This window comes from Parus major, chromosome 23 (genome assembly GCF_001522545.3).
Source record: "Parus major isolate Abel chromosome 23, Parus_major1.1, whole genome shotgun sequence".
Taxonomy (NCBI): Eukaryota; Metazoa; Chordata; class Aves; order Passeriformes; family Paridae; genus Parus; species Parus major.
In genome coordinates, this window is record NC_031791.1 from 58,707 (window position 1) to 67,664 (window position 8,958).

Sequence of the window (8,958 nt, forward strand, 5' to 3'; positions counted from 1 at the left end):
GCGCCGCCGCTCCGGCCACACTCCGCTCGCGCCCGCCCCGCCGCGCACAAAAGCGCCAAACAAAGGCACGTGACCCGCCCCGCCCCGCCCCGATTGGCCGAGCCCGCCGGCACGTGCCGCCCGCCGGGGGGGCAGGGGGGGCTCGCGCCCAACCCCTCACTAACGCTCCCCCCAACCGCCACCCCCGGCCCGGCCGCGCGGGGCACGCCGGGAGTTGGAGTTCGCCCCCGGCGGGGGGCGGCGGCCCCCGCGCCTGGCCCGGGCTGGGCCGAGGGTGCGGAGCCGAACCGCGATGTCCCCCGGTCCCCAGGGACCCCCAGAGCCCCGCCCTGGGATCCCGCTCCTGCCCCTGAGCAGCTGGGATTCCCTTTGTGTCTCACGCCTGTCATGGGGAGCACAGGGGCATCAGGGCCGGTGCTGCACTCAGGGGTGTCTGGCCCGACAGGGGGAATTGGGGTGAGCTGAGGCCACTTCATGGCCACTGTCACCCAGAGCCACAGTCACCTCATGGCCACGGTCACCCAGAGCCATGGTCACCTCATGGCTACGGTCACCCAGAGCCATGGTCACCTCATGGCCACTGTCACCCAGAGCCATGGTCACCTCATGGCCACCGTCACCCAGAGCCATGGTCACCTCATGGCCACTGTCACCCAGAGCCATGGTCACCTCATGGCCACTGTCACCCAGAACCATGGTCACCTCATGGCTACGGTCACCCAGAGCCATGGTCACCTCATGGTCATGGTCACCCAGAGCCATGGTCACCTCATGGTCATGGTCACCTCATGGTCATGGACACCCAGAGCCATGGTCACCTCATGGCCACAGTCACCCAGAGCCACGGTCACCTCATGGTCGTGGTCACCTCATGGCCATGGTCACCTCATAGTTGTGGTCACCTCATGGTCATGGTCACCTCATGACCATGGTCACTTCATGGTCATGGTCACCCAGAGCCATGGTCACCACACAACCATGGTCACCTCATGGCCATGGTCATCTCATGGTCATGGTCACCACACAACCATGGTCACCCACAGCCATGGTCACCTCATGGCCTTGGTCACCTCATGGCCGTGGTCACTTCAGATCCACGGTCACCTCAGAGGCACGGCCACAGATCTTCATGCTATGGCTACCTCAGAGCCACGGCCACTTGCCTTCAGACCTTGGTCACCTCAGAGACACGGTCACCTACAGAAGGGCATGGCCACCTCAGGGCCACGATAACTTCAGGGCTCTTGGTCATCATCAAGACGACCACAGAGTCCCTTTGGTGATCTCGGGGTCACAGCCCCACAGAAGGTCTGTGGCCCCACAGTGTGAACCTGTGCACATGCAGAAAAAAACCTCATTTGTACAAATTCCATGGGATGAGCACGGTGGTTCCATATGGATCTGCCCTGGGAGCGTTCCTCTCCCCACCCCAGGGAAGTGTCTCGCTCCCAAACGTGCTTCAAACCAATTCACTCCATGTCCACATGTTCCCTTGGAACATTCCCATGGAATTCCCACGCTCCAGCCACACCAAGAGTCAATCCACACAAAAGGGAGATGGACACACAACAGAACCCTCTGCTGCAAACCCAGCCCAGCAGCCTCCACGCCCTCAATCCCAAAAAAAGGGAATTTTCTGGGACCCCCTCACCCCCCTTTCCGTGCACCCTCACAAACCCAAGGATTTTGCACCAAAAAGAGAGGAATCCTACCTTGTGGAAGGTTAATATTGTGACAGAAAGGCAGGGAGCTTTCAAAACAGAGATTATTTTAAACACTGGCCCTGTTTTTTTGCTGATCTGACGTCTATTTCCATGGAAACCACATCCAGCCGCCGAGCTGCGAGAATTGGGAGAGGCTTCTGCCGGAGTGGGCATGGGAAGAGCCATTTTCCAGCTGCCTGGTGGAACCTTTTTGTGGAATTCAGGGGATCCCAGGTTCAAAATTTGAAAAGTGAGGTGGCAGCTTGGCTCTTGGGGATCGTTCCTGGCAGCTCCATCCCAGGGAAAACACATCCATGTCACCCACAACACGCGTGTTTTCCGAGGAAACATCTTGATGGAACGTTGTGGGAGACAAAGCAGCCAAGAGCCGCTGCCACCAGCCTGTGTTTCGCTTTATCATTTATTAATTATCGCCCCTGCAGCCCAACACTGTGTTGGAGGCTTTAATATTAATGCTTTTGAGTCAAATCAATGAGCTTATCCTGGGATGATCCCTGGATTTCCCAGTGGAAATGAGGATTCCTGGGCTTTTGGTTTGGTACCTGTGAGAGGGCCTGGAGTCAGTGCTCACCCCTGGGAGGGGAGGAGGAAATTTCCTTTGAAGGAGGGATGCAGGCTGAGAGAAAGCTGAGAGCCAGCTGATTTTCTGGGGAAAGGGGGGGAAAAAAAGAAAAAAATAAAAAATAAAAAATAAAAAATAAAAAATAAAAAATAAGAAATAAAAAATAAAAAATAAAAAATAAAAAATAAAAAATAAAAAATAAAAAATAAAAAATAAAAAGACCTGATTGTAGCTTACCTTCCTTTGCAGATTGGCTTAAAAGCCAAAAATATTTCCTTGGGGTAAGAACTCTCTTATATAAGAGAAAACTTATTGAGAGAGCTGGGAAGAGGATTTGGGATCTGCTCTCAGCTCTGGCATTTTCCATGCCCTACCTTTTAGGATGAGGCTTTTTCCCAACCCTTTTCCAGCCCCTACCACTGCTGGTTTTGATCTGAACCAAAATCTTTGAGCACTGAGGGAAACAAGAGCTCCCAGCAGGTGGAAAGACACGGAGGCAATCTCATTTTTTTTGGCCTTGTTGCAAGAGTGGTTTTATTTTTGGATCATTTCATCAACCCCATTTGTTTATGTGGCGTTTAGTTTTTGTCTGATCTCGAGGAGAATGGAGTGTATGAAAAGCTTTTATTTAATTTGCATTTGATTTGTGTTTATTGACACATTTACTGCGGTTCCAAACAGACTCTTCCCTCCTCAGCATGTGGCTGTGGTAGTTTTTATCTACTGGATTCCTTATCACCAACAAAAGGGTTTTTTTAATGCTTTAATTCCAGTTTTACCACTAAGAGAGCAGGCAGCAGTGGGAGAAGCATCCTCCAACATGTCACATTTAGCCCCAAAACAGGCTGGAGAATAAAAACACCGTTCCAAGCCCAAATTTAACATCAGAATGAATTTCTGCCAGATGAATTTCTGCCTTTTGAGGAAAATAAAGGATCACAGCAGGACCTGCAGAAGATACTCCCAGAGCAGAAAGGACAAAGGCTCTGTAAATTTGGAATATGACCACTTCAAACCGTGTCTCTCACGCCACTGGCAACCCCTCAGTGCTCCAACCCCACCAAAAACCTAAAAAAACCAAACCTCAGCTCCATCCCAGCCCTGTAAAACACAAAAAATCCAGGTCTCAGCAGAGGGCTCCTGGTGGGTGTGAATTTGGGACGTGACGTGATCAGATTTAGCCCAAAGATTAAAGCCTGTGCTCTGATGTGCTTATCAAAACACCCCACAAAGAGACTGACATAATTAGGTGACAACTCAGCCCACGGCAGCTCTTTCAACTTGCAAAAATATTTAATCTCCAATAAGAAAATGTGGTTTTTGAGTATTAAATTGCCAGCCTTAAGCGCTGGTGGTGGTGGTGGAGGGACTGACAGCTTATTTATTAATCAGAGAATGTTTTAGAGCACCTTGCTTAGTGATACTAAAGGTTGGATAGGGCTGGCAACAGCCCCGAATTAGCAAAGTTTATTTTAAAACTAGAAATCCAATATATTATCTGAGCTGGGTGGATCAGTTTGAGAGATTTAATAACCTGCTGGGGGAAGGGGTATTTCAAAAGGAACTCAGAGGTGGAAAAGGACTACAGGATCTCTTTCAATCCACTCAATGATCCCAGGGTTTGGGTTTTTTCCCCTTAAAAATTCTTGATCTTCAGATAAAAATTCATTTTAATCCAAATGCAGCAGAGGAGCCCAAGGAACTGAAGAACAAACTAAGATTTTTAGGGAGTGTCTCCCTCACAATGAAAGCTTTTCCACAGGCAGGAGATGTTTAAGGTAATTGATATTTGTTTACTGGAGGTGTTTAGGCTGGTACTATATTTATGCTGAAAAACACCATTAAGAAAATGTTCCCTTCTGAATAAATTTGCACCTCCCAATGCGCTGTTGGAAATAATTGAATTTTTGTGGATCAGACAGGTTGGTTTTTGGGGTTTTTTTTTTGAGAAATTCACTGGGAATCTGTTAATTCCTCCCTTAAATGAGATGAAGAAAAGCGCTGAGCACAGATGGTGATTGTGCCTGCAGCGACAGGGATGGAAATATCAATTAATTGCTTTAATATTGGGGCAACAGAGCCCTGAAATGTCACGTTCACCCCTATCAGCCACTGCCTGATACCCAAATCCTGCAGGGATGGGGGTGACCAGGCCCTGGAGCACAAGGAGAATGTGAAATATTAATGAAATAAAGACAGAAGCTGCAGGAACTCCCCTCCTAAAAAATTCCCCAAACTCTCAGGAAGGGTCAGAGCAGCTCCATCCCCACCTGCTCTGTGCCCTGAGCAGATCTGTCCTTGAGCCAGGTGGTTCTGGCAGGGCAGAATTCCCTTCCCAGCCTGTCTGAGGATGTTTTCCATCCTTTCATCCCTGGGAAAATGAGAATTTCCAGCCTCTCTCCCCCAGCCCGCAGCTCCCGGGGAGATGCAGCCCCGAGCCGGGCAGCACGAATTCCACAAGTTTCTTGGGAACAGATGGCTGGGGAGAGGCAGGGGCGAGGGAAAGGCTCCATCACAAGCCCAACTATTATTAGAGAGCAGAGGATTGGCAGCAGCAGCGCTCCCACGGCCGGGCTCCTGTCTCCATCCGCAGATCCCGCAGGACATTCCCATCCCTGCAGGTGTCAGGATGCTGTGACCTCTCCTTCCCCAAACCACCACAGCTCCTCCTGAGGAGCAAAACTCATTTTGGGAGCCACCCCGGAGATCTCCTCGCTCCCACCCGACCCCGTTTTTTCCCGCAGCATCCCAGCTTCTCCGGCAAATTTGCATTTCCATATGGAGCACCCTGCTATAAACATCTCCCTGCCCAGGGTGCAAAAATATCCCTGCTGCTCCGAGCTGGAGCTCAGGGGTTCAGGGTTTTTCCATGCACTAATTCCATTTTTCCCAGAGTGTCAGAGGCAGCTGGGATGCAGCAAAGGAGACGGTGGGATTCTGACGGGCACATGGAATAGCAAATGCATGGAGGTGCTATAAAATATTCAAGAGCCAAAGAACATTCCAGCACAGACATTTGTAGTGAGTCTTTGAAACTGGGGGTGAGAGGGGGGGGGAAGCTGAAGAAAAGCTGGGTATAGCACTAATTATCCCCCAGCTCTTAATTAGTTGCTTGAATTTAAAATATGGATTCAGCTCAGCAAGCCCATTGTGCTATTAATACTTCCCTGGCGTGATATGGTTAAAAATACTCCCACCCTTTCAAGACAAAATGTGGCTTGGAAGTGTCACGAGGGGAGGAGTTGAGGGATGGAAATCCTCTTAAAGGAATATGACTTCCCCAATATCAAATAAACAAAATGAATGGGCTGGTGACAGCCCCCACACCGAGCCTGTTCCCACAAAGAGAAAATGTGAGAATAATTCTCAGTTCAGAGCTCTTGAAATCAGAGCAGTTTCCCTGGCAAAATCAGTGCCCAGCCAACTGGGAATGGTGTTTTATTTTTCTCGATTTTTCTCGATTTATCTCGATTTTTCTCGATTTTTCTTCTTCTATTTTTATTTTCTTCAGCTCTCCCTCCTGAGGAACAGGTGGATTTGAAGCTCTCGTGTGCCTGGGTCCTGCAGACTCACAGCACGAGGCTGAAGTTCTGGCCAAAATGCAGAATTTGGGAGTGTTCTGAGGTCCAGGGAATGCAGAACAACAGCCACAGCTGATTTTTCCATGGAATATCTGTAGGTGTTTATGGGTGGGATCCATCAGACACCGGGGAGCCTCTTCCCACAGGATTTGTGAGCCAAGGAAATCAATCTGGGGTGGGGTTTTATGGATTTTTTGGACTTGTCAAGGTCTGTGTTTCCACATTTTACATCCTCTCAGGACAAGGAGCAGCTCCCCTCCTGTCTCCACTGACAATTCTGCATCCAAATGGGTTAATTCCTGTTCCCTTCCCCTGGAATCTCAGCAGTACCAGCACAGAAACAAAACCTGCACTTAACATTTGCCCTGTGCTTTTTGATCCTTTTTTTTCCCCCCCCTACTAATCTGAGCCCGTGATAGATCAATATATAAATTAAAAGACAAAAGAACCTGCCACATCCTCTGTGGCTGGGAGAAAACAGACAAAGCCAGACTTTTTCTGGTGGAAAAACATCCATCTTTTATACAACAAACCAGCAATCTGCTGCTCTACGCCAAAATCAACACCCTGAGAGGCGCTCCCATGTGATGGGCAACACAAGGGCTTTGTTTTAATTAAATTAAAAATAAATAACCCTCCCAAAACAACCCCAAAACAAGAGACAGCCTGGAGGGGTCTGGGGGCTCTGGGGTCACCCAGGGAGAGCTGTTGACAGTCTCAGCACCACGTTCTGGGGTGAAAATGTGAGAGAAAGGGTTAAAAAAAGGAGGAGTTGGCATCTCCTGCTCACCCAGCTCCCCAATTTCCTCCCCATCACACTGGGGGAAAAGCAGGAGGCATCCACAGCCTGAGCTCAGCCTGTCCTTCCTCACATGGGGGAGAGCTGGATGCAGCCCAAAATGCATCATTTCAATCATTTCAATCTGTCCCCGTGGCTTTTTCTGAGCACAGAGACCTCACACAGTCTCTTCTCTCCCTCAGTTTCCCTTTTTTCCCCCCTCTGTTTATTCAGGAATCACCCCTGGGGTAGCAAGAGACGGCTCCAGCCTAAAATGGGGCTTCTGCCACAGAGAAAAAAACTGGAAAAATAACAATTGTGCCTCAAAAATCCCTTGGGTGCTGCTGGCTGAGGGAGCAGGAGCCCTCCTGGCCCTTGGTGGTGAATTTTGGAGGGCAGGGAGGCTCTGTCCTGCCCCAGGGCCCAGCGTGGGAGGAACTTGGGAAGATTTAAACGTGGAGCTGAATCCCTCGTGATCATCCAGGCTCCTCAGCTCGAGGATGAGATGATAAAAATTCACTTCAGAGAACAAGAAACTTGATTTTCCTTTGGGATCTCACCCAGAGCAAAGCTGTGATTTTTTTTCCAGTGGGAAGAAAACCGACATGAGAGCCAGTGAATCCTCAGAATTCAGAGGGATTTAGGGAATTCTGCTGCCTGGGGTTGGGGCAGGGCTGGGTTTTGGGGCTGGGCACTGAACCCCCAGAGCTCCCACTGGGCTGTTGTGAATCCAGACCTCATTATTTTCCTTAAAAACACGAGGAAAAAGGGGCAAAAAAACCCAACAAACACCAAAAGCCACGAGAGCCTTACGCTAATCACAAGGAGGTTTTTAACACGTGGCTGGATTTGCATGAATTAAATCGACAGGGAAGCTCCGACTGAGCAAATGAGGTTTTGTGTAAATGGCAGCAAAGGATGGAGCTGGGAATTTGCTGCAGGGATGTGATGCTGGAAGGGGCTCCCAGGAGGGAGGGGAGAAAGGAGAAGGGAGAAGGGAGAAAGGAGAAGGGAGAAGGGAGAAGGGAGAAGGGAGAAGGGAGAAAGGAGAAGGGAGAAGGGAGAAAGGAGAAGGGAGAAGGGAGAAGGGAGAAGGGAGAAGGGAGAAGGGAGAAAGGAGAAGGGAGAAGGGAGAAGGGAGAAGGGAGAAGGGAGAAGGGAGCTGGAGCTGTGCTGACTTTGGGATTTCAGATCCAGGAGTGGGAAGTTTTGGTGGGAGAGAAGCCGTGGGGAAAAGGAATTTGTCCATTCATAGCCCAGCCATGCTGCAAGCACAGCTGTGAGGGGAATATCAATGGGCAGAGCCGTTTGTTTTGTTTGGGGTTGGGTTTTTTTTTTAATTTTTAAAGCCACTGGTTTGAATGTGGGAGCAGGGGGGACACATTGGGATGCTTGGCTGGAAGGGAACTGCCATCCCACAGGTGCCAGCCCCCCAAAGTGACGGGGCTGGTGTTTCCTTCCCACATCCCTGAGAAATAAAATCCCTCTGGATTTAGGGTCACATCCAAAGCCCAGCCTCTGTCAGCAGCCCAGAGCTGGAGGCAGATCACGTCCTGGGCTATCCTGGAACTCCTGCCTTTTGTCACAAAGCCTCCCAGTGTGGCACAGGCAGCTCAGGACAGCCCAGAGAGCCCAGATCCATGGCTGGGAATGATCTCAGTCCCTGCCTGGGAGGCACCAGAGCTCTCCCAGCCCTTTCCTTGCCCCATCCTTGCCCAGCAGAGCGATCCCAGCCATTGGGGATGTGGGGATGTGCTGCATTTGGGCTGGGCCAGGGTTAATTTCCCTGCTGGGGCTGTGTTTGGGTTTGTGCTGAAGCAGGCTTCAAACACAAAGATGTTTTGTTGTGTCAGAGCAGCCTTTGAACAGCGCCAAGGCCTTTCCTGCTCCCCTGTCACCCCCAGGGACCAGGCTGGGAGGGGACACAGCTGGGACAGGTGACCCTGGCTGACCCCAGGGACATCCCAGACCCTGCTCGGGATAGAAACCAGGAGGAAGAAGGGTGAAGAACACCAGGAGGAAAAGGGTGAAGAGCAGCAGGAGGAAGGATGAAGAGCACCAGGAAGAAGAAGGATGAAGAACAGCAGGAAGAAGAAGGATGAAGAACACCAGGAAGAAGAAGGATGAAGAGCAGCAGGAAGAAGGATGAAGAGCAGCAGGAGGAAGAAGGATGAAGAGCACCAGGAGGAAGAAGGATGAAGAGCAGCAGGAAGAAGGATGAAGAGCACCAGGAGGAAGAAGGATGAAGAGCAGCAGCAGGAGGAAGGATGAAGAACACCAGGAGGAAGAAGGATGAAGAGCAGCAGGAGGAAG

At 50.4% G+C, this 8,958-nt stretch overlaps 1 protein-coding gene across 2 annotated transcripts in view; it reads right to left on the reverse strand.

Moving 5' to 3' along the window:
• STMN1 (stathmin 1) overlaps positions 1–1,774 on the reverse strand; it is a 5,757-nt gene extending 3,983 nt beyond the window's left edge. The window contains exon 1 of one of the 2 annotated variants that reach the window (XM_015649424.1): positions 1,713–1,774. The gene's annotated coding sequence lies outside the window, so the exon portion shown is untranslated. Of the gene's footprint in view, positions 57–1,712 lie in introns of those variants that run through there. The other variant, XM_015649425.3, reaches the window with a different exon arrangement.
• Positions 1,775–8,958: the final 7,184 nt, after the last annotated feature.